Consider the following 26,888-nt stretch of genomic DNA (forward strand, 5'->3'; position numbering starts at 1 on the left):
TTCATCACCACCAAACCAGTATTATATGAAATGCTGAAGGGCATTCTTTAAGAAGAGGAAGAAGAAGAAAAAGGTAAAGATAAAAATTATGAACAACAAAGTGGCAACAAATACATATCTATCAACAAGTGAATCTAAAAATGAAGTCAATAAAAAAATCTGATGAACAGAGTAAACTGGTGAGTATAATAGAAGCAGGGGCATAGAAAGGGAGTGGACTGACAATTCTCAGGGGGAAGGGTGTGTGAGGGGTGCAGGAAGAGACTGGACAAAAATCTTACACCTATGGATGAGGACAGTGGCGGGGGCTAAGGGCATGGGGTCGGGTGGGAACTGGGTGGAGGGGACCTATGGGGGGAAAAAAGAGGAACAACTGTAATAATCTGAACAATAAAGATTTAATTTTTTTAAAAAAAGAAACAACCAATAAATACATAAGTAAGTGGAATAATGAGTTGATGTTTTTCTCTTACCTCTCTAAAATCCATAAAGCAATAAAAAATAAAATTAGTTAAGATATACAAATTAAAATGAAGTTATTCCCATTAAGAAGACAATTTAAAAAACAAACATTCTTAGAGTCCAGTGGCAGAAGTATAAAATGGTATAATCCCTTCTGAAAAGCTTTTCTGGTTATATGAAGAAAACCTTAATATCTAAGTAAGAGAGCATCCATCTGCATTATCAAACTCAAAAAACCCACCAAAAAGAGCCAAAACCAGTGGTTGGAACGCCATCATCAAAGAAGAAGCCAGGGAAAAGAACAATATTATAACAAGACTGATTCCACAAACATATACCCCAAGGTACTAAAAGGTACAGATTTTAGGAAATAAATGAGAATATTACGTAATGTCCCATCCCATAACCTGCAGAATTAAAGTTTAGGAACATGGAAGGCTTATATGAGAAGTGGGTATCACAAAGATTGGGACCCATGTTCACATAGCAAAAAAACATCAAGGGCTACCTTTAGCCTCATTTTTTTAATTTCCCTCAACCTATTATTAGGGTTGAAAAGGAGCCAGCTTTGCAGGTGATGATCAAATTTGACTAAGCAGACATAAGTAAGCACTGACTCACCATACAAAACTCATAATCCACAGTATTACAGGGTGGCCATTTCCCAACCCCCCCGCAACACACACACACACACACACACACACACACACACATATCTGCCAGTATGCCAAGCTCTCCGTGAAACAGGGGAAATGCCTAAATCAAAGGCTGATCTTCAAACATAAAATCACAGGTGTACTCATAACACAGACCTCAAGAGATTCAGAGAAAAAGTTTTAGGAGAAAACATTTTCGATCTCTATGTATGTTGCCCAGTTCACCATGTTGTTTACCTCAAATATTAAAAACCAGCAACATCTAAGTATTTTGCTACAAGAGGTAGAAGCAAAACAACAAAAAATTGACAATAGTTTAAAAAGTTGGCCAGCAGTTATCTACTTCAACATTCCTTATAATAGAGATTTTACTAGTAGAGTATACAAATGGAAATGTGATATAGATAACAAATGTTGATGGGAAATTGGGCCTTAACATGTGCATTAAAGAACAATTTTACTAGCAAAAAAAAAAAAAGGAAAAAATCACATCAAACAAAAATGGAAAATGTTTTTTAAAATCTAAATAACACACATGGACACAGACAATAGGTTGGTAAAGGCCTGGGTAGGGGGTTGCGGCAGGTAGAAGGGAAAAAGGGGGAACATATATAATACTTTCACCAATAAAGATTTAATAATAATCCTATCCTATATAATAAAAGCCTAATATGCAAATCGACCGAATGGCAGAACAACCGGTGGAATGACTGGTTGCTATGACGTGCACTGACCACTAGGGGGCAGACGTTCAATGCAGGAGCTTCCCCCAGCCCGCAGGTCCCAGGCCAGCCAAGGCGGGTACCAGCAGGGGGCTCCCCAATTGCCCCACTGGTGGTGGCGGTGGGGCAATCGGGGCAGGGCTGGCGAGCGGGTAGCACCAGGCCAACCAAGGCAGGTGCCAGTAGGGGCCCCCCCGATCACCCCACCGGTCACCCCACAGAGGCAGGCAACCAGCGGTGGCGGCGGGGGCCAGGGCCAGCGACCAGGTGGTGCTAGGCTGGCCAAGGCAGGTACCAGCAGAGGCCCCCTGATCGCCCCACCAGTCGCCCCACAGATCAGACCTGATTGCTGACCAAGCCTAGGGACCCTACCCGTGCATGAATTTCGTGCACCCAGCCTCTAGTAAAATATAAAATCTAAATAACTGGGCAAGTTAATTTTCACATGTCTGTAAATAAAGAAGTATTAAAATACAAAATAGCCTGGCCAGTGTAGCTCAATGGTTGAGTATCGACCTATGAACCAGGAGGTCATGGTTTGATTCCCAGTCAGGGCACATGCCAGCACTGTGGGCTCAATCCCCAGTAGGGAGTATGCAGGAGGCAGTTGATCTATGATTCTCTCTCATCACTGATGTTTCTATCTCTCTTTTCCTCTCCCTTCCTCTCTAAAATAAAAAAAAATACATATGCAAAATAATTATAGTAAATGTAATACAAGTATATCATTAATACTTAGAAGAATTTGTAAATATCATATATATACACTAAGATTTCAGTGCAATAACAGGCAAATGTCAAAGAGAAATACAACAGGTTAAGATACTGACAAAAATGCTCACTCTAGTCACATAAATGCAGATTAAATAAGGTACAACTTTTCAAAATGGAATTAGCAAGAACTAAAAATGACACATATACCCAATGCAATGAAGGTATGGTAAAATAGGTGCAGTTATATATTGCTAGAGAGATATAAACTCATATAATTCTTTCAAAAGCCAAGTTCATAATACATATATTAAGAACCTTAAATTATCCCAAGCCCTTGACCTAGTAATTGCATTTCTGGGAATTTATCCCACGAAATAATGCAAACAACAACAAATAAAAAAAGCATTATGCATAAAAATGTTCATAGAAACATTATTTATAAAAGTAGGAAGGAGAGAATCAATCTATCTATCTATATGCACATGTTGCACTATTAGCATTATATTGGGACACAGAGAAGAAGCAAATAGCTGTGTGGTGAGGAAGAGGGTTGGAAGGATTTCACAAAAGTAACTCTCCACAATAGTATTCAAAAATAAGCAGATTTTACCAAGAAAAAAGAAGGGAAATATGAATTGCATACTGAGTACATCGGGTGCAAAATCATGGCATCATGAAATTCTATATCCAAGTATGACATATCTGTAATATGTTTAGAACATGCTGCTTCCTATCTCCCAGTGGTTTTCAGAAACTGATGTTTTCCAGTGGTACAAACACACACAGAACAATAAACACAAATATAAAATATTAGGCTAGCTGGATGTGATTATTCATCTATGTATAATTTGATATACCAGGAGGCATGTAAAAGGGTTTTAAAAAACAGATGGGAGTTTGTCTTAAACTAAACTCATCATGCGGTTGTATGATGTATTAGAAAAAACATCTAACTACTGACAAGTGGTAAGCCACAGCCAATCTCTCTAGTTCTCACTTACATCATCTTAAAAGGAGAAAATAAGTGTTCAACTACATCAAATTATTGTTATAGTCATGTGAAATAGATTTGAACATAAGGTAATACAATCTCCTACCTCCACAAACTAGCTCAACCTCATTCCTTTAAATTATTATGTACCTGATATTTATCCCTCTGCCCATACACATTGCTACTAATCTAGTCATTACCAACTGACACCAATTTCTACAATAAACACTGGTCTTTCTTTCCATTTAACAGATTTCTTCCAACTCTATCTGCCGGGAGCCGGTCCATCCTTGCTGCTTGACACAGTCGCTACAGAGAAGAAACGTCTGCACAGCATATGTTTCAAGGGACCTGGCGTATATGGCATACTGTTCTTAATACGTTTGCTCACCTTCTTGGCGCTATGTGTTTTAACCAAGGTCACCTCTCCGAGAAAGGTTGTTTCCCCAGGTAGGGATTTTTCCCTGAAGTTAGGGAGGGGATAAAACCCCTTAACTAAGTGCCAGGCGGGTAGTTAATCACTTTAACTAAGAACAATCACACTTAAGCCACATAATCTTTACTCCCTGGAATGGAGATAAGAAACGCCCTAAGCTTTGGAATAGAAATTGATAGGATTAAAATCAACTGGTATAAATACAGATGTAACAAGACAACAGAACACAGAACCTAGCGAGAGAACCTGGCTGAAGAACCTAGAGACAGAACCTAGAGACAGAACCTAGGGAGAGAACATGGCAAAAGATCCTGGACAGAACCTGGCTACAGAACTTGGCTGGAGAACCTAGACAGAACATGGCAGGAGAACCTGGATAGAACCTGGCGACCGAACCTGGATGGAGAACCTAGACAGAACTTGGCTGGAGATCCTGGAGGGAGAACCCAATCATGCTGATCAACTGAATGCCGCCTTTGTGAGTCCTTCTCTTCGCCGACTCCGTCCACACCTTTGGGGACCCCTGGACCTGCTGGGGTTGGACCCCAGCATCTATCTTTCTAAAACAACTTTTTAATCATGTCACAACTCTGCTTAAAAATCTATTAGCTAACCCAAATTTCCCTTTCTAACTTTCTTACTATTTTCAAACAAATTTTAGGTAGGTTTCCCTCCATCCATTTCTTTGTTCAGATTGCCATTCTAAGATAAAGTATCTACAACCTCCTTTAAAGCCCAACTGAAATTGAACCCCTTCTTTCTAAAACAACTTTTTAATCATGTCACAACTCTGCTTAAAAATCTATTAGCTAACCCAAATTTCCCTTTCTAACTTTCTTACTATTTTCAAACAAATTTTAGGTAGGTTTCCCTCCATCCATTTCTTTGTTCAGATTGCCATTCTAAGATAAAGTATCTACAACCTCCTTTAAAGCCCAACTGAAATTGAACCCCTTTAATTCCAACCATTTTTCCCCTTTACATTTAGAGATATCAATAGCAATACTTAAGCATATGAACTATCCTGAACCATGCTATCTTCACATACAGTATAAACTCATATTATTGGGGGTAGGGGAGTATGGGTAATATCTAGTCGGTAGGTTGTATTAAAATATAGTAAATATTAACTTTGACATGGACCACACTAGAGATGAATATATTGTTTCTTGATAAGTCCAACACAACCAATCTGACCACTAGCACTAAAACGAGTATCATTTACTGAGCTCCAGATACTCATAGCTGGCCTGCCATTAGAAGCTATGATACACAAAAAATATTTACATTAAGACCTAAGAGCCACATTTACTGTAACACACTCACACTGCAAGAGCTACTGAGGAACAGAAAGCACCTGATTCATGTATCCCACCTAGACCAGAAGTTCACTGAGTAAATGATGGCCATTAAAATTGTTTTTCCTTCCCCACCCCCAGTTATTTTCCTAACATAAATAATTGAATTTCCGTAAGTTAAACTCACAAAAGACAAGACTTGACTCTATGTACAGACTCTCTCTAAATAAATTACGAACTCCTTGAGCATATTACAGGCCATACATTTTATTCTGGGCACCCTGAACTGTTTCCAGTTATTAAGATAGATGTTGACCTGATTCTTGTTTCTCAATTTAGTGATCAATTTATTTAACTAATCACCACTGCCTAATATAAGATTATTAGCACATCACAATAGTACTAAACATGAGAAACTAATAAGCGTTTTTTATTTGTTTCTCTGGATAACTACAGGATTATTTTTAGCTCACTTGTGAAGAGCTGAGATTACAAATACAGAAGCAAACATGCCAGATACATGTAATTAATTTAGTTGGTACCTCTGGACTTCAGCTGCAACATATCAAATGCTACCTACTTCGAATAAAATATTTGCAATGAGTCGCAAAAAATGTCCTAGTTCAAAAGGTGTCTCACATTAAGATGAAAAAGGTCAAATTCAAGGTACTATATGTCATAGCACACTTCATTAAAAAACAAACAAAACCCAGTAAACTCTAATCACTTTCTAGTTGGCTTTTTTTCCTTCTTCCTGAGCATGGCTTCCTCCTACCCTCCCATTTCACACATAGTACAAAAGCACTTACACATTCTTTAAACAAATTCTTTTCTTTTATGAGTTTTGGCATGTACACCTATGAACAGACTTTCTGGAGAAGGAAGGGGAAGGAGAGCTTTTACCTAACCTGCCAAAGTTACTACATGTTCTCTTCCTGGACCAACTGTTTACTGTTTACACAGCCCTTCCCTAACCCTTTAACTTCCGACTTCAAATCCCCAAGGTCTGATTATAGATAAGAGTTATTTTTTCAACAAGCTTGCAGAAAATATTAATGACAATGCACAGGAATTCAATGTTATGACACTTAGACCACAATGAAGGAAATCTTTATTTTTTTTTAATTCTTAATGATTTTAGAGAGAGATATATGGATGTGAGAGGTACGTCGATCAATCGCCTCTGCTACATGCCCCCACTGGGAATCAAACACCCAATGTAGGTACCTGCCCTGTCCAGGAATGAAACCCTCAACCTTCCAGTGCACTGGACGCTGTGGACACTGTTCCAACCAACTGAGTCATGCTTGCCAGGGCAATGGAGAATATCTTGATACTCAATTACATAACAATGCTCCACTCCACTTAACCTCATTTAAAAGCCTTCCTTGAAACTGTTTATCCTTTTTGTTGTTCCTACCCACCTCCTAACAACACTTCCATTAGCTCTGAAGTAGCCTCTCTTTTAAAATAGAGATCTGACCCACAACCTGTCAGTTACTGTTGCCTCACAGACCTATTGCTTGCAGTATGCTACACTAACAAGCCATAAAAGGAGAAACTGGGGGAAGCCTTGTGGAGGTCAGAGTAGAAGCAGGTGTGAGTGGGTCCGGCAGAAGGAGACATGGCTGCCAAAGTGTTTTCATCCATTGGCAAATTTGGCCTGGCCTTAGCCGTTGCGGGAGGCGTGGCGAACTCGGTCTTGTATAATGTGGATGCTGGGCACAGAGCTGTCATCTTTGACCGGTTCCGTGGAGTGCAGGACATCGTGGTGGGGGAAGGGACTCACTTTCTCATCCCTTGGGTACAGAAACCGATTATCTTTGACTGCCGCTCTCAACCCCGTAACGTGCCAGTCATCACTGGTAGCAAAGATTTACAGAATGTCAACATCACCCTGCGTATCCTTTTCCGTCCAGTCGCTAGCCAGCTTCCCCGCATCTTCACCAGCATCGGAGAGGGCTATGCCGAGAGCGTGCTGCCCTCCATCACCACAGAGACCCTCAAGTCAGTGGTGGCTCGCTTTGACGCTGAAGAACTCATCACCCAGAGAGAGCTGGTCTCCAGACAGGTGAGCGACGACCTGACAGAGCGAGCCGCGACCTTCGGGCTCCTCCTGGATGACGTGTCCTTGACGCATCTGACCTTCGGGAAGGAGTTCACAGAAGCGGTAGAAGCCAAACAGGTGGCCCAGCAGGAAGCGGAGAGGGCCAGATTTGTGGTGGAAAAGGCGGAGCAGCATAAGAAGGCAGCCATCATCTCTACTGAGGGCGATGCCAAAGCCGCCGCGCTGATCGCAAACTCGCTTGCTACTGCGGGCGATGGCCTGATCGAGCTGCGCAAGCTGGAAGCCGCGGAGGACATCGCCTACCAGCTCTCCCGCTCTCGGAACATCACCTACCTGCCGACTCCCCCAGTGAGGCCTGCCCTGCCCGCACCTGCTCCGCCCCGTGGCCACAGCCCTGAGGATTCTTAACATTGTGTTCCTTCTGCCCCTACCCCAGGATCACTGTGAAATTTCATCATTGGCTTAAAGTGAAGGAAATAAAAGTAAAATCACTTCAGACCTCTAAAAAAAAAAGAAACACATCATCCTGAGACTTACAGACTGCTCCCTGATTTGTTTCAGATCCTCAAGATGAGCTTTCCTGCTTTTTTTTGTCACCATAATGGTTTATGTTAATAATCTTTCTTACAAGAAGTTCCAAAGTATGTTTCAACCATCCTATATAATTAAAGGCTAATATGCAAATCAACCAAACAATGGAACAACTGGTCGCTATGATGTGCACTGACCACTATGGCGCAGACGCTCAATGCAGGAGCTGCCCCCTGGTGGTCAGTGTGCTCCCCTCGGCCAGAGGCCCTGAGCGGGGCTCATGGCTGGCAAGCACAGTTGCAGTGGCGCGAGCCTCTCCTGCCTCCATGGCAGTGCTAAGGATGTCCGACTGCCAGATGTCCGACGGGAGCCAGCCTAAGCCATCAGTTGGACATCCCCCGAGGGCTCCCGGACTGCGAAAGGGCACAGGCCAGGCTGAGGGACCCCCCTGAGTACACGAATTTCATGCACCGGGCCTCTAGTGTCATCATAGAAACCGGAAAAGATGTAAGTATGGCTTCTCTCTAAACTCAGACATAAAATAGCCTTCTATTTCCACCTTTTACTTACCTCATAACAAAAAATGATTATGTAAAAGTTTTAAGGTTTTCTTCTGAACATTTCTTGCAAGCAAATGTTCATCACAATATTGAAAATAAGGAAAGTAAAACCAATTTCATTATCTTAGTACAGCAATAATAAAGTTAGGTAAAGACTAACCACTGAAAATAAGAACTTGTACATTTATGTTTGAATTTTTTTTTATCTTTCCTTGTCATACTCTCTATTTTTAGTGTGATTTCTATTATTAGTGAAATTCAGGACTAATGTAATTACAAGTTATTGTCCGTCTTCATTCATCCAAAGGAACTAAAAAAAAGTAGAAGAATTTTTTGAGTCAGTTATCGAATCCCCTTGGAAATTGAGAAAAGGGAAAGCAAGGTGATATTCTCCCTGCTCAATGTTGTTAGCAGATATGACCACACGTTCAAGAAAAAACATTTATAAAAGCACAGGAAAAGAACAAAGTAGGAAATAGTTCTGGTTAATGCCATGTGAAACACAACATTTTGAGTAACTTTGACCAAAAAGGGCAGTTTTGTCTATTTTAACCTGCCTTTACAAACAACACCTATCATTGAAACTGATTAACCCACCTTCTCTAGAGAAAGCTACGCAATCAATTGTGAAAGCTATGGAGAAAAAAGAAGATCCCATAACATTTTCTTTTCTTTATAGGAGAAGTGTGGAACAGGGTGACCTTAAAAAGGTTGCAGAACCACAACCACTCCCAGTGCCCAGTGCTTTATTTGTCATATAGGGGACTCATGGTGTTCTTTTTTGGATCTCTGAATATTCAGTTTACTCATTCTTCTTGGTATAATTCAATGCTACTTAAACCAAAGAGCCTTTCTAATGATTCCAACCAGTAGTTATCTCTGCCCTATTCTGAGCTTTCACAAATTTTAATCCACAGCTCTCCAAGATTATGTTTGAAGACAGCATTGTTTTAACATGACGAATGAAGGTAGCTGCCCCCCCCCCTTTTCCCCTTTTATTATACTAAAACAATGAGTATACCAAATACCTGTGATTCTCCTGTGGTTGTTTTTAGTTAGTCGATTTATTTCTTAAGCAATGGCTAAACTGTCTACTGTTTTATTGGATTACTAGTATTTTTAAAATTGAGTCCATTACCTCATATTTCTTTTTTATATAAATACTAGAGGCCTGTTGCACGAAGAGATTCATGCAATAGGCCTTCCCTTCCCTTGGCTGCTGGCACCAGTTTTCCTCTGGCACCCAGGACCCAGGCCTTCGCTCTGGCTGGGCTCCGGCCAGAGCCCCCCCCACCCCCCCACAGCCATCAGGCCTCGCGGCTCTGCTGATCCCGGGGCCGTGAGGTCTCGCGGCTCGGCTGATCCCGGGGCAGGAGGCCTCACGGCTTCGCTGATCCCCAAAACCTTCATTTTGGTGAAAATATAAGGTCTTCTGTCCATCTGATTTATCAAGTGGGAAAGGGAGGGAAATTAGATTTATTTGAATTTTACTCCCTTTTATTTCCATAGCTTATTCTGTGATGAGATGCTAAAGAGCAGGGAAATAGCTGAAGGGACAATAGTCAAAGGGAGAGAAAAAAAGGGCATAGAATAATTCACAAAATGACTAATTTAACCTCAAATAATGGCAAGTTAACTATATATATAGTTATTACCCTACACAACTCAAAACTAAAATGTACCATGTCGTCCTTTAATAACCTTTGAATTTATTATTTGAAAAAAAGTACAGCCTACCATCAGCTAGATTAAATTTGGCCATATATTCTGTTATATTACTAACATATCCAGCCATTTGTGAAGCCAAGAAAGAGTAAAATGTACTCTTAGGACTGGTACTCAACCTTGAAGTGCTGAAAGCTACTTTATCATCTGGTGTGGAGACAAACACATGCATGCACATGTGAACCTAACACTATGTTGTGTGGAAAGCTCAGCATAATCACCGTCATTGTAAATCACTGAGGTATCCATTCCTTTTAACATACACAAATCAAGGCAGAGCTAGAGCTCCCTGTGATTCCTACAAGGATATCTGAATCACATTTAACTTTTTTCTCCTTCCGCTCTTCTCACTGAAAGCTTGAAATGTGGAAGGTATTTTCCTCTCCCACAACATGCAGGAAACTATCATAGCACAACTAGTTTACACATTATCATTTAAATACTGTAAGACCACAGTTGTGCTTAATATTCCAGATATGACCCAGAAAGCAGAAGAGACCTCATTAGATTCCTTCTAAAAAATTAGAGTTATCTTTCTAGTTTTATGTTTAGCATTATCCTAATCCAATTATAATGTCTTGATTTTCCTTCCCATTTTGCCTTACAGCACTCATAAACTAAAAGTAGTCACTTTTCTGCATATTGGATGAAATTGTTTTATAGGCTAATCAATTACAGTTTCCTAAAACTACACATAACTATAAAATATAGTATTTTCAAATCAAAGATAATTCAGTTATTTATCTATGATCAAAGTCATAAAACATAATTTTCCAAAAATTATAATGGTTGTATAATCTAGATTTGTTTGGTTTGGGCCAAGATGAGATACATGATGGGTAATATATTAATGACCTTTTACACTTGGTTCCTCCAAAGCTTCTTCATTTTATTCAGCATTTAGTTTAAATTAAATATTTTAAATTGAAGCTGTTCTATGTTGCAAACACAGCTAAAATGAAGAGCTTCTGTGGCAGCAGTGACCAGATTTTAAATGCAGGTAGATCAATAAAAAAAAAAAAAATCCACCAAGCACAGGCTCCATGTGTGAGTGGAATGGTTTATAATAGCTTGCAAATGACTATGTGCTTGCTGTAACCAGCTGTTCTTAAATTATGAATATGCAACCACTTCATGTTAAAGCCAAATCCCTGCCCTATTTCTACAGAGAAATCCCAGTAGTTTTGCTTGTTCTACATGTTAGCTCTGTTAAGGATACAAATAGCAGTAAGCTTCGGAACAAATAGGACCAAACTATTGGCATTTCATGCACTGGGTCCATTATCACAGCAGGGGATGTCAATCATTGGGACATTCCTATAACAGCTCAGGCAATATGACAATGATCTTGTAGGGGGAAAAAAAATCAAAATCTCTGCAGCATACTCAAAGTCCTGACAACCAAATGCTTTCTTACTTCAGCCAATCAGATTGTCAAACCTGACCTACTAGAAGACTTGCATCAAGCCTGAAACATTCAAAAACATCAATCATAAAAACAAAGACAGGACATTGAATTATACAGTATTAACCTCCAGGGTTTGCATACAAAGACCTTAGATTTATTTATGTCCCAGTGAGTTAAGAGCTTCAGTACACCGTTCTTTACACCAAACTGACTGCCAATTTGATGAACCTCTCTGCCCTCAGCAGGAGTGCACCGTCTTTGATTAATGAGTGCATGCTTGTGGAAAAGTGTTAAGAGGAGAAAACAGAGGAAAAACACACAATTATGTCCACATATAGCTTAAGTACCAATACAACCACCACCTTCCAAACAAATGCTCCTTTTTCCTTATGTACACATGCATACATGTGAACAAACCAAATTAGTAAGGGTTCTTATCTATATATCACCTTCATTATTAGTATCATTTCTAACACAATTTTTATTTTGAATGAAAAGCATTCAAAAACCTAAGTACAGGTCAAATTTCATATATTATAAAAATAACTACTGTTAAACCTCACCCAAGGATATTTTTTTTTCCATTGATTTTTCAGAGGATGGGAGGGAGGGAGAGAGACAGAGGCATCCCGCACTAGCACGACTGGGGCAGGGGATCGAAGCCTGTAACGCAGTGGATCTCAACCTTCCTAATGCCGCGTCCCTTTAATACAGTTCCTCATGTTGTGGTGACCCCCAATTTCATTGTTACAAACTGAACATAATTAAAGCATAGTGATTAATCACAAAAACAATATGTAATTATATATGTTTTCCGATGGTCTTAGGCGACCCCTGTGAAAGGGTCGTTGGACCCCCAAAGGGTTGAGAACCGCTGCTATAATGGAAGTACTTTCCTTGATGGGAACCGAACCCGGGAGCTTTCAGTCCTTGGGCCAATACTCTAACCACTGAGAAAAACCTGCTAGGTCTACACATAACTATTTTAAAAAACAAGTTGAAAACTCCCTATCTTGTACAGTAATTTTTGAAATATGCCTCATACTCTTTAAAAAGCCTATTCATTTTGAAAACTCAATTTTTAACTTACAAATATAAGGACTATTAAATATTTTATATCTCAAACTGTATTGATTTGTCACAAATCATATAACATTCAAAATTGATTTAAAAGTCATGAAAATTCATTTTATTTTTCTTTCAGCAAAGATGTCAATATTTTATAACTCCATATGTAACTGTAAATTAAATATATTTATTGCCCAAAATATCAACGTTAATATAAATTAAAATACTTATAAAGTTTTAAGCTTTTTTTGACTCTTGTAATTAGAACTGCCCTCCTTTATGAAACCCAATGAGGAAAAATTCCTACTTAAATTATGGGGTACTAAAAGTAAGCTAAGAATTCAGATTTCTTTAAAAATTTTTTCATTTACTATATAACTCAATTTTACACAATTTAACTTGAGACTATCTGCATTGACACAAATATGTTATGAGTAAATGTATTTCTTAAAAATTTTATCACAGGCTAAGGTAATGATTTTCTTTTTAAGAAACTATGTGGCTGTTATATAGAAGGGTGGAGAAAGCATATTACCTCAATATAAATCTTAACTTTAGTCTCAGTAATGTATGATCTATAAACTTACGATTTCAGGAAACTATAATCCTGGAATCACTCAACAGTGTATGATAAGTGTTTAAAATGTATTTATTTTGTATAGTAAGTCTTTTAATGGGATTTAACTCCGCAAATTATATATTCTAATCATCAATTTTACACTTTAAGTATTTTAAAAGCAAACTATTTTATCTGAAATATAAATTTTATGCTCTGAAAATCTGTTTAAATGTATAATGTATTTAAAGATTTAAAAATTAAAAGTCAATAAATATTAGGACTAGAAAAATCTTTTAACAGTAATAAACTACATTATATCTTTAAACTTATCATCCTAAAGTCTTCTTGCAGAAAAGTTCATTTTTTTTCCTGTTGGGATTATCACTGTTTTTCCTCTTTCCTTCTTATCTCTTCTCCCACCAAGAAGAAAAAGGCAGCAAATAATCAGAAAAAATAGAGCATAGGCACCAAAAGAATGACCATTTTAGTACCACAGTTTGACAGTTGGAACTATCAAAAAAAGTTATTAGTGAAATAAATATATTATTTCAATTTTTTAAATAATTAAATGACAATTCTTTAATAATATCTTCATTACTTTATAAAGAAAATTAAACACAAAGCTGCCCATTTCCTCAACAATTCTTTTCTGAATATCTTCTGCAACAAAAGTTTAAACAAATATTTAATCAAATTACTAAATATTTGTTAAATAAAGCACAATATTTTTAAAACCTCATGGTATGAAATATTTAACTTTATAATTTAAAAATCTCATAAAATACCTAACTAGGTAATTTAAAGAGTACCTCAGGATATCAAGTACATTAAATGTCATTAAACCTTGATGACACAATTTTATCTAGGAGTCAAAATCACCACATTACTTAGTTTGTGATAAATCATATCTTCTTTTGGTAGTTCTAGCAAGGACTAGGTAAAAAAAAACACACACACAAAGAAAAACACCTCAAATAACAACTTAAAATCTCTTTCTTTGAGAAATCTTTAAATCTAAAAGTAATCAAGTTTTAACACATACTTTCACTAATTCAAGGAGATGAGACAGAAAAAACATGAACTTTCAAGCAACTGTGATATCCTACATCTTGTATAGTAACACAAAAGTAGCAACAAAGACATTAACAATTGCAGTTCAAGCTGGGAGTGACTGTTCTGTTTCAATTCAATGACACCACTAATGGCTTCTTAGCAGCTCCATGAAATCAACCAGCTGTCAAGTTGATGCATCAGAAGGAACAGTTATGCACTCCCATAAGAAAAAGCAACACATCAGGATGTTGGGCAAAACATCTGCTCCTTTACAGTGCAGTTCTAATAAACATGCAAACAAAGAAATAGGAGAAAGGGCAACAGTTCTAAAATTCCAAGGTTTCCATTACAGTCATATGAATTTTAAATAAATGGTTCATAAAAATAAAAACAAATTTCTGCCAAGTTGGATACTTTAAATTATTCCCTATCTTTTGAAAATGCTAGTTATAACTACTCAGATACTTCTAGAAAGGCAAAAACTACATTAAAAAAATCTTTACATTTTAAAAATTGAATGAACTATATTCACCAAGTAAAATCATTATCATGTTATGCACAAAACTCAAATATTAATACTAAAATATATTCTTCATTTAATAAGTACTTAGTAAATTATGTCAACAGTAAGTCTAATAAGTGCATTTCCAAGACTGAATAGTCTAAAAATATTTTTCAGTAGTGTTTGAAAGACTTAAATGTGTTATACTTCAATATTAGTTTAACATATGAGAACAGTAAAGATATTATTCTCTGGATTTTAAAATAAGTACCTACTTCTCTCCAAACCATTACATGATTACAACAGTATTAAGTTCTCATAAATAACTTCCTATGTTTAAAACATACAATTTGATTTCCTAAAAAAATAAACTTATTTGTCATCATAGGCTTAAAATAATTTTACATTTAACCATTCATTTCAAACATTTGTAAAATCTTACTTTTTTCTATCTGACACAAGTGCCTCGATGTTGCCCAAATTATTGATTATGCAGCACAGTAACAATGTGTATAGTGTTTACAATAGGTATGAGACATCAAATATATTTAACTACCATTTTCTTAAACTGCTTATCCTCTGTTGCTTGCCATTTGTAATCTGCCAAATCTTCTAGTCCTTTGTTGCATGTATAATTTAGAACCATCTGTTCTATGTGCTTATAACTATTTAAACATTTTTACCTACCTACAATTCACATAAATGGCAGACATTCACTTCAGTCAAGCTTTCTATATAGCATTTTACATAAAGCAAATTCCTAGATAAAAAGCATAGCAGATAATACCAGTCTGAAGACTGCTACAGAGATAAAACATACCACATACAAGTTTTTATGTCTTAGACAAACCTTTTCATGTATTCAGAATTGTTTCTATTATTTTTTTTTTTAGTTAATTGTAGTCAATGTTTTTCCCCAACCCAGAAGACAAAGAGAATGCAAATTAAATACAGACAGTTTCATGTCCTTGTTAGAAGTAAATATGCTGACTGCAAATGACTACAGGAGACAGAATTCCACTTTCCCATTCAATTTACAGTGCCTCTTATTTATATACCAGTCAGTGTATCATTAAGTTTGATCATGTGACCAACTGAACTTTTGTGAGGTGAAAAACTATTTTAGACAAGCAAATTTAAACAACACTGGTTTTTATTGTTTATCTTTTCATAATGGCTGACAGGGCTTATAGCTTGAGGTTATAAAATATATTTTAAAATCAATTCTGTATTTTAAATACTAACCACATTTTCACCAGTCGTTTGACTTAATATCTGCTACTAAATTTTAAAAGGATCCAGTATCTCCAAGTATTTTCAATGGTTATATATTTTCAAAATATAAACACATATGTATAAAACAGAGTAATTACAAAAGGGAATCTAGGTAATCTAAAATAAGTATACCTAAATATTAACCAAACTGATTAAAGAAAATTCCACAGCAGAGAGTGAGGTAAATAAAAAAGGGAATACGCAGATTAAAAATAACATTTGAAACCCTCAAAGAAGAAAAAGCACGTAGACAAAAAAAGCTAGGTGAATATCAACTGACACTATAAAACTTTATACCATTTTTTTTGCACAATTTTCCACCTGTTACCAGATCATACAATGTGTAGACATTTAGGTTCATTTTTGAGAACAGAACACAAAAATAAACAGTACAACTTATCGTTAATCAGTAAGAGAGACGGTCTTTTAAAACGGGGGGGGGCGGGAGCGAAAAATTTACTCTTGGGACAAATACCCAATAAAGTTTACATGACGTCACTGAGCCCCTGAACATTCCCTAAACTTTGAGTCTTATCCAGACACACTTTTTGCCTCTCTAAGGCTTCTTCCCCTTCCTCAAAAATAAAAAAAAAAGAGAGAGAGACTTGGGAATAAAAATTGCCCAAGATGGCGAAACGCTTGTTGTTTAGAGGGCAGAGGGAAAAAAATGGAGGATATTGTAATATACACAAAGGGATAAATTTCCACAACTCGGCCAAGGGCTGCAGCTGCTTCTCCCTTTACAAGGAAGCAACACACAAAAGATAAAGACGCAGAGCCAGAAAAGAAGGGAAAATCGCCCGACAGCAGGGCCAGCGCTGCCTCTCCCAGCATTTCCTTCCTCCCCAAGTCCCAATTCTGGGGTTCGTGGAACTACTCTAAGGGGAGGGGAGCCGCGAAAGGGAACGGGGGAGGGGGGCAAGAGGATGAAAAGAGCCAAGAAGAGTTGAGAGCTGGCGGCGGCTCCCAGGGAGAACTGCTCCGAGACATTACTGTGGGAACAGCTAGGCTCCTCTAGCCCCGTGTGTGCCGACAAATAGACCTTCCAGGTATTTCCCAGTTCCACCTGCCCCCCACCCCCACCCCGGCTCGTTTCTGTCAACTCCAGAGCTCCAGGCTACGCGGGGAAGAGCCAGAGGCCCGAACTGGGGGGTGGCAGGCGCAGCTAATCGGTCCTGCAGGAAAGAGGGGGCGGAGGCAAAAAAGGGCAGCAGTAGGCGGACAGGGTGGGGGTGGGGGGAACCTCGCAACTACCCCGGCGAGAAGGGGGGCAGTGGATATTCCCGGGTTGGAACAGCGATCTCCACAAGGCCAGAGATTGTTTTTTTTTACTAAGCAAAACTGTTGGCGGCGACCTGAGCGCTGGGAGCCGAAGGAAGGAAGAAAGAGACGCCAGCCGGGCGGCCGAGCGGGGCGGCCGGCACAAAGGAGGCGGACTCGCGGCCGCAGCTGCCCGCGCCGGGGAGGCACGGCCCGCGGCCCTGCTGGACCGAAGTCCCGCACCGGCAGCTAGGAATAAAGTTTACGTTCTCCTGAGACCGCACCCCCCCTCCTCCCACCCAGGACCGCGCATCTCCGCGTCCTGCTCCCCCAAACTCCACTCGGGACCCCGAGCACCACCCCAGCCTCGCAGCCAGCACAACAAAGAGACACACCGACCGGCGAGCGTAAACAGCCGCGGCAGGGCGAGCAGGGCGGGCAGGGCGAGCGCCTCGAGGTAGCGTCTCCGGAGTCTCCCCCGCTCGCCGGAGCGTAGTTTCTCCTTTTCTGTTTCAACCAGCCTTACACTGGGAATTTTCATTTTCACCCGCGCCCCTCTTACCCGAGGATTTTTAACTCACCTTTACTTTCGAACTGAGTTGCGGTGGATGGGATTTTTGTCTTCCCCGGATGGTTGAAGGTTACGATTTTTGTTTTTTTGGAAAGCCCAACACCTCCTTATTCCTGTGATTATTTTTGCAAGAAAAGTAGAGAGTTGGAGTGGAGGTGAGACTGGTGATCGGGAAAGCCCTGGACTCCCTCCTTCTCCGTCTTCCGCCTCGCTCTCTCTGATTAGTTCCTATCCAGCAGCAGATTGAAGCAGGAGATGATTCTTCTCAAGGTTTGTTCAGCAGCTTCACTTCTAGGCGAAGGCTTCATGAACCAAGTGACGTCAACCAACAAGGCTTCTCTCTCTCTCCTCTCTCTAACAATGAAAGTTGCTGTTAACAAGGGAAAAAAGAGAGAATTGTTTATACCATTTCACTTCCAATAATAAATGACCTATCAGCTCCTAAAGGAGCCAAGGGAGGGAGGGGGTTGCTTCTTCTTCCCAAGGATACTGTAGCTTTAAGTTTGCACCGTTCCTGGTCCCAGGAAAAAGTTAGGAAACTTCATGTTTTGTTTTGCTTTGCTTTTAAAAGCAGAGAGGACAGAAAATGAGATCGAAAACGGAATTTTTCAAAAACGTAAACTGGAGAATAGGGAACATAGATTAACCATTTCCACCTAAACTTTTTTGTCCGTAAACTCAGAATACGGTTTAAGTCCACAAGCCAACTAAATTAATATGCCAAGAATTCGTGGGTGTTTGGAAATCAAAATAAAATAAAAAGAAGGACGCAAGATTGTCCCGGGATTAAACGCTACTGCCCTAACACGGGCAAGTTAAACTGTAATGTTTATGCATGGAGTTAAAATTTAAATAAAACATTTTAAAATAGTAAACCGTTTTAAATTTATAAATTAAAACTGTAAAAGGTAATCTCAATAGTAGCTCCCTCCCCCTCCCAATTTCTGAGAGGTTAAAGTGGGGGATAGCTAATTGTAGGAATTGAACACTTGTAAAAATATCAAATTAAGTAAGACTGGTAGCCCATTGCTCCATCTTTAAACTACACACGAGGCATGCTATTTGTCTACTCCAAAAATTTCCAACTTTGTTTTTTACCCTACTATTTTTCACAATTCCAACATCCTGAAATCAGTAAAGTTAAACTAAAGGTAAAGTACAGCACATTCTCTCTTCCTGCACACACTCCATAGTTTCTTAAAAATTATTTAAAAAGAAGTCTTTACCTTGGTAATGCTCTATTCCCAATATGATAAATAATTTTTAAAATTTTCATTGAGGTGTTTTTCCCCCCAAAGCACATTAAAGTCTCCAAATTCATATAATTAAAAATTGCATAATTTAATTTTCAGGATGAAGAGCAAGGGAAAGGCAAGCTTTAGAAGAATAATTTGACTATATATTTATACATATATATATGTGGATAAATGTATCTTAAAAGACACTATTGTTTTATGTTTCCTCTTCAGCCACTGGCTGTGAGTTTAATTGTGCTGGAGGATCTTCATTAGTATTAACACATGGGGAGATTTCACAAAGCTGCTTCATTAGGGGGAAAAAAAAGAAAGCTTGGCAGACTAGGTCTTTTTGCATGCACTGAGAATGTCAGCCTTACCTCGGTCATTTGTAACATAATAAGTGCAAGTACAATGATTGCAATGCTGAAGCACTGGGGGAAGGGTGGAAATACTGCCTGTCTAATAGGGATATCTGAAAAGAAGGCTGCTCATTACATAGTAAAATATATGCTAAAAATTAGTGAAGATGATGGCTCAGGAGACTGATGCTAAATAAATTAATGTGCTGATATGTTTTTAATTATTATTTTTGTAGTAGTTTATTTCATTCTCAGGATTCACATTGAGCAGCAAAGCTTGTGCTAGCACTTATTGATTTTTTTCCCCTGCCACATTCCCGGAATACAGATTTTAATCATTTCACTACACCACACTCAGTAATTTCATTAAAAACTGGAACCTTCCATCCCAGAAAAGCATTTAATTTCAATGACATACAATTTCTCTCTTAGCAGAAAACTGTCTGTACAGTAAAAGCTGGCCTAAGGTTCAAATGCATAATTTAATCCTGAGTTTTCCATGCTCTGCATTCCTTTGAAGCTATAATTTGAGTAACTACCTAATAACTATAATAAGGACAATAATTTCCTTTAATATATTATTAACTCATATTTAATTAACTCAGAGGCCAAGCTCTGTACATGTATGACTGGGTCAACAGTTCTACAATTTCAAAATTTACTAATATTGTTCCAGAAAAAATATAGATTAAAATATAAGTGTAAATACTAGCATTTAGATATTCTGTAGAAACTAACATGCAAAAAAGTTCATGCATGTTTATATACTAGAGGTCATTACTCATATAAACAGTATTTTAAAACAATTGGAAGTAAACAAGGCCTTCCCTAATATTTCTATATATAAAGTATTATAATAATATTTCAGCAATCCCTTTCTGATAGTTTATGCAATCACTAGCATAATTGTTAAAAACATTCAATTTTGAAAGGATAAAAAAGGGCTAGATTCAAGTCTCAATTTTCATAAAGAATTCCTTTAAAACATTTTTTGAAATAACGTTAAATGGCATATTTGAATAGCTTGAATAAGAATATATCTTTTTTTTAAATTTGAATCTATTGGGGTGGTATTAGTTAATAAAACCATAAGGTTTCCAGTGGGCAACTCTATATAACACATCATCTGCAAACTGCATTATGCACTCACCACCCAAAATCAAGTCTCTTTCCACCACCATTTATTCCCCCCTTTGCCCTCTTCCACAAGGATATATCTTTTATTTGAATATTCTTTAAAATATACTGCAAAGCATGGTTCAATTTTTGGTTCAAATAATATTTTGAAATAATATTGGACTTAAAGATGGCACGTTAGTTTTCCAAACAATTGGTTTTATGAGGACATTTAATTTACATTGCCTGGTTTTTAAAGAAGAAACCTCTGGGGAAAATATTTGACATAATAAAATTCACTTGTTAATTTAATGTTTAGATATATGGCTAAGAAATAGAAAAAATGGTACACATGTAATGAAAGGGGTTAACTCATACAAAACTTATATTTAAAAAAAAAAACTCCTAAAAGAATTAAAAAACAAAAACAAAACAACAAAAAAAAAACTCCTACCATTCTACTAGGTAATTTTAGACCACAGTTCAAAAAGTTTTTTAAACAGTATGTACATATATTTTCAAGTTGAAGCCACAAACAAAACAAAGTTGCCTTTTCCTTGGTTAAATGATGAAGGAACTTAAAATAAAAGTGTCCTCAAAATGTTGGTATTAAAAGTGGTGATAGTGAAGAACTTGATTTTAGTGTCTTTAAAATATTTTTAAACTATTTTTTTATCATTATCAAGGGCTACTTATATAGTTTGGAAAATATTTTTGCAACATTCTCAAAGATGAAATGCAGTTCAATGTAAATCAATGAATTAAAAAAATAATTGGCAAATGAAAAAGTCACATAGATTGATATCTAAAATTCGTAAGATGAATTCCTATATTTGAATAAAATAAAGCTTCAGTTTTTATACTAAAATATATCAAATAATTTGGTAATTAAAATAATTTTCCTAATCTATACTTTTAAAACTGTCTTTTAAAAAGAATGGTATACTAGAAATTTAAAACTGAATTACTCCAATATTTGATACCCTCTTACTAAGAAGTTGTGCTTAATTCTTTTTTAATATGATTCCTTCCCTTTTTTCATGTTATCACATTTGATTGTCTGAGAAATTACAACATAGTCATAGAGTTGAGGGGGGAAAAAACAAAATAATTACTAATCGTTATAAAACAACTTGGCTCCCATAGCACTTAATCTTCTGCCTACAATCATCATTTAAATTAGTACTTCATCATGTACAGAATTGTAAAAGAATTAAATGATCAAACAGATCCTTTCCAATATTACTGGTAATTATCTCTATATGATTTACACCTATCCCACAGACTAATTATGCCAGCACTAAAGACTCAATTGTTGCACTTTCTTCTTTAAAGCAGCATCTATTTTAGGACCAAGACAGAAGTTCATAAATAGGTAGATATAAAAGTAAAGATGGATATCTCATTTATCACGATAGGTATTGCACATGAACCTTCAAAGAGTAAGGAATTGCCCTGAACAGAGAACAAAGTCTAGGAAGGCTGACTACAAAAAGTCCAAAGAATGAGAGTTCTAAATAGGAGAACAAGCTGGCCACTGCCATGTCTTATTCCTGTTTCATTGGTACAGACTAATGAAGCTTTATTTGTTTGTATTCATTGAACAAACATTTGAGTCTTGCTATATCCTGTGCATTCTGCTAGAGGCTGGAAAACATGAAAAGCTCACAGTCTGGTTGATGTTGAAAGTGTGAAATTCCTGGGAGATTAGAGACTTAAATAAATCACATTATAAAGATACAAATAATAAAGTTTTGCTAGAATAAAGAGGATGGGGCAACAAATTCTGACATAGTCTTAAAAAAAAAAGCTTTATCAAAGAGATGCCTTTTGAACTGCATCTCAAATACTGAAAGCTGACGGGCAGAAGGAGGAGGGGGTGGATTCTAAATGAAAAAAAAAACACACAAAAAAAAACAAAACTAAGTTTAAATACAAAGTGCCACTAGGTCTGGTATCCATCCACTTGCGAGAAATTCAGTTGTAACAATAATATTCAATGCGAGCTATGAAATAATAGGGTGAAGGAGGAAAAGGAGGCCAGAGGCTGTATCATTGATGGTAAAGTGGTTGAATTTATCCTGAGAGCCAACTAAGGTCAGCAAAGGAGTGACATGATCGACCTTGTTTTCAGGGAACAATAACTGTGAAGCCAGTGCAGATGACAGACTGTATGGTGAAGAAACTGCTTAAGAGTGCATATGAAAGATGGTAAAAGACAGTGGCTATGGGGATTTAAAGCCAGATATTTTTTTTATGTAAAGTGTGGATTTGGTGACCAACTGAAAACAGAGTAAAGGGAGAGGAAGAACTGAATGAAGACTACAGAGATTTCTGGCTTAGGGAATTGGGCACACCAGAGTCATTAAGGAAGGTCTAAGATACATAAGGGAAAACAAATCATAAAGTAGTCTGGAAATAGAACTTGACATTATGCTTTGTAAGTCATTTTATTTTTTAATATTCTTTATTGATTAAGGTATTACATATGTCTCCTTTTCACCCCATTGCCCCCCGCCCCCAGCACATGCCCCTGTGTCTGTGTCCATTGGTTATGCTTATATGCATGCACACAAGCCCTTTGGTTAATCTCTAACCGCCTCCCCCAACACTCCCCTGCCTTCCCTCTGAGATTTAATAGTTTGTTAGATGCTTCTGTCTCTGGATCTATTTTTGTTCATCAGTTTATGTTGTTCATTATATTCCACAAATGAGTGAGATCATGTGATATTTATCTTTCTCTTACTGGCTTATTTAGCTTAGCATAATGCTCTCCAGGTCCATCCATGCTGTTGTGAATGGTAGGAGTTCCTTCCTTTTTACAGCAGCGTAGTATTCCATTGTGTATACCTGTGGGGAGCCGATATAGGGTTAAGCCTTGGACTGACCTGTTGGCAAAGTCACAAACAGGTCTTCCAAGTCTTAACCCAATTCGAGAGGTGGCCGCTGATTTACATATGCTATCATTTAAAAAATAAAAAAGGGGGAATTTGCCGGAAGCCGGTCCATCCTTGCTGCTTGACACAGTCACTGCAGGGAAGAAACATCTGCACAACATATGTTTCAAGGGACCTGGGGTATATGGCATACTGTTCTTAATATGTTTGCTCCCCTTCTTAGCGCTATGTGTTTTAACCAAGGTCACCTCTCCGGGAAAGGTTGTTTCCCCAGGTGGGGATTTTTCCCTGGAGTTAGGGATTAACAGGACTAAGGAAGGGAATCAGTAAAACCCCTTAACTAAGTGCCAGGCGGGTAGTTAATCACTTTAACTATGAACAACCTTGGAATGGAGATAACAAACGCCCTAACCTTTGGAATAGAATGGATAGGATTAAAATCAACTGGTATAAATACAGATGTAACAGGAGAAAAAAAACAAAGGGACAACCTTGCTATGCTGACCAACTGAACACTGTCTCTGTGTCATTCCTTCTTTGCCGACTCCGTCCACACCTTGGGAACCCCTAGACCTGCTGGGGCAGGACCCCAACATATACCACAGTTTCTTAATCCACTCATCTGCTGGTGGGCACTGAGGCTGTTTCCAAATCTTACCTATGGTAAATTGTGCTGCTATTAACATAGGGGTGCATATATCCTTTCTGATTTCTTGGGATATATTCCTAGAAGTGGGATTATTGGATCAAATGGCAGTTCCATTTTTAATTTTTTGAGGAAACTCCATGCTGTTCTCCACAGTGGTTGTACCAGTCTGCATTCCCACCAGCAGTGCAAGAGGGTTCCTTTTTCTCCGCATCCTCTCCAGCACTTGTCGTTTGTTGATTTGTTGATGATAGCCATTCTGACAGGTGTGAGATGGTACCTCATTGTCGTTTTGATTTGCATCTCTCGGATAATTAGTGACTTGGAGCATGTTTTCTTGGCCTTCTGTATCTCCTCTTTCAAAAAGTGTCTATTTAGGGTAGTAGACCCTAAATAGACACTTTTGATTGGATTGTTTATCTTCCTTTGGTTAAGTATGAGTTCACTGTAAATTTTGGAGATTAAACCCTTATCGGAGATAACATTGGCAAATATGTTCTCCCATGCAGTGGGCTTTCTTATTGTTTTGTTGATGGTTTCTTTTGCTGTGCAGAAGCTTTTTATTTTGATGTAGTCCCATTTGTTTATTTTCTCCTTAGTTTCCATTGCCCTAGGACAGTGATGGCAAACCTTTTGAGCTCAGTGTGTCAGCATTTTGAAAAACCCTAACTTAACTCTGGTGCCGTGTCACATATAGAAATTTTTTGATATTTGCAACCATAGTAAAACAAAGACTTTTATTTTGATATTTATTTTATCTATTTAAATGCCATTTAACAAAGAAAAATCAACAAAAAAAATGAGTTCACATGTCACCTCTGACACGCGTATCATAGGTTCGCCATCACTGCCCTAGGAGCTGTATCGGTAAAGATATTGCTACGACATATGTCTGATATTTTGCTGCCTATGGATTCCTCTAATATTTTTATGGTTTCCCGCCTTATGTTTAAGTCCCTTATCCATTTTGAATTTCTTTTTGTGTATGGTATAAGTTGGTGGTCTAGTTTCATATTTTTGCATGTATCTGTTTAATTTTCCCAACACCATTTATTGAAGAGACTGTCTTGACTCCATTGTACATTCTTGCCTACTTTGTCAAATATTGATTGAGCATAGTGGCTTGGGTCAATTTCTGGATTATCTGTTCTGTTCCATTGGTCAATATGTCTGTTCTGCCAGTACCAGGCAGTTTTGAGGACAGTGGCTTGGTAATATAGCTTGATATCTGGTATTGAAATCCCTCCTATTTTGTTCTTCTTTCTCAGAATATCTGCAGCTATTCAGGGTCTTTTTTTTATTACTTATGAATTTTTGGAGAGTTTGTTCTAGGTCTGTGAAATATACCGTTGGTATTTTAATGGGGAGTGCATTGAATCTATAGATTCCTTTGGGCGTTATGGGCATTTTAATGATGTTGATTCTACCAATCCATGAACACAGTATATTCTTCCATTTGTTTATGTCTTCTTGCAACGTCCTATAGTTTTCTGAGTAGAGATCTTTTACCTCCTTAGTTAAGTTTATTCCTAGGTATCTTAATTTTTTTGTTGCGATGGTAAATGGGATTGTAATCTCTCTTTCTGTAAATTCACTATCCTTTATAATCCTATATAATAAAAGGCTAATATGCAAATCGACCGAATGGCAGACCAGACGCTATGATGCGCACTGACCAACAGGAGGAAGACGCTCAATGCAGGAGCTGCCCCCTGGTGGTCAGTACACTCCCACAGAGGGAGCATTGCTCAGCCCAAGCCACAAGCCTGGCTGACGGCTGGCGAGTGCAGTGGCGGTGGCGGGAGCCTCCTGCCTCTGTGGCAGTGCTAAGGATGTCTGACTGTGGCTTAGGCCCACTCCCCAGGGCTCCTGGACTGCTAAATATGTATATAAAAGGCTAAGTTGACTTTTGACTAAGCACGACTTTATGATGTTGTGTATCAGGTCTCTAGTCTCTATATATAAAAGGCTAATATGCTAAGTGTCCCTCCGACTGGTGGCTATGACACGCACTGACTACCAGGGGGCAGGCACTCAATGCAGGAGCTGCTGTGACACACACTGGCCATTTACAAAGAAACGGCACTGCGGGCCTGGTGCCAACAAACCAACACTCGGCTTCCCCCAAGTGGAACACAGGCCCTGCCACCACCCTGGAGTGACAGCCCACCAAATCACAGCCAATGCTGCTGAGACCCCTGTGGCGTAAAATGTGGCCCACAGCCCAGCCTAGCCCAGAAACAGTGGCTGTGGGCGCCGGGTAATGACATCACAGAGCAACGCCTGGCTTCTTCTCCCTAGCGACTAGCCTCCTTGGAGTTTCTTCAGCCTAGGAACCCAACTTGCTTTACAGCCAGGTGCAAACATTTTACAGTTCAAACAAATGTTTGTGAAGCATTTTCCCATGCCTCATCTCATTTGATGCTCACAGAGGGCCTGGAGTAGGTAGATAAGAGACTCGGTAGAATCCTATTTTCTTTTCATTAGACAGAAAATGGAGATTTAGAAAGTTTAGAAACATGACTTGACTGAAAAGTAGTAAGAAATGGTGGACCTTGAAAATGACTTCAGGTTTTCTCATTGTGCAGAATATAGTCAAACACTGTTGCAGTTAAATATTTGAACCTTTGTTCTCCCTGCGCGATCTACAATAATAATCTGCTTTGTGTTGATTTTTATTGCTGTGTTGCTGACAATTACCTGAAAGAGAAGTTGGGGTGCTTCACTGAGCTGGAAAAAGTTTAGCTACATCAGAAATCAGGTCTAATTAAGC

The 26,888-nt window shown here is 38.2% G+C and overlaps 1 protein-coding gene, 1 long non-coding RNA gene and 1 other non-coding gene across 18 annotated transcripts in view; 2 read left to right on the forward strand and 1 right to left on the reverse strand.

Moving 5' to 3' along the window:
- BAZ2B (bromodomain adjacent to zinc finger domain, 2B) overlaps positions 1–26,888 on the reverse strand; it is a 331,540-nt gene that overhangs the window by 237,760 nt on the left and 66,892 nt on the right. For 15 of the 16 annotated variants that reach the window (XM_014534088.1, XM_014534089.1, XM_014534091.1 and 12 more), the window contains one exon: positions 17,870–18,229. The gene's annotated coding sequence lies outside the window, so the exon portion shown is untranslated. Of the gene's footprint in view, positions 1–17,869; positions 18,709–26,888 lie in introns of those variants that run through there. The other variant, XM_014534090.1, reaches the window with a different exon arrangement.
- Positions 6,813–7,850, forward strand: LOC102239039. The gene has a single exon (XR_001360753.1). It is a non-coding gene; the product is annotated as a prohibitin (transcript).
- Positions 15,734–18,734, forward strand: LOC106724927. The gene is made up of 2 exons (XR_001360754.1): positions 15,734–17,077; positions 17,365–18,734. It is a non-coding gene; the product is annotated as an uncharacterized LOC106724927 (long non-coding RNA).

The sequence above is a fragment of the Myotis brandtii genome, unplaced genomic scaffold (assembly GCF_000412655.1).
Source record: "Myotis brandtii unplaced genomic scaffold, ASM41265v1 scaffold125, whole genome shotgun sequence".
NCBI lineage: Eukaryota > Metazoa > Chordata > Mammalia > Chiroptera > Vespertilionidae > Myotis > Myotis brandtii.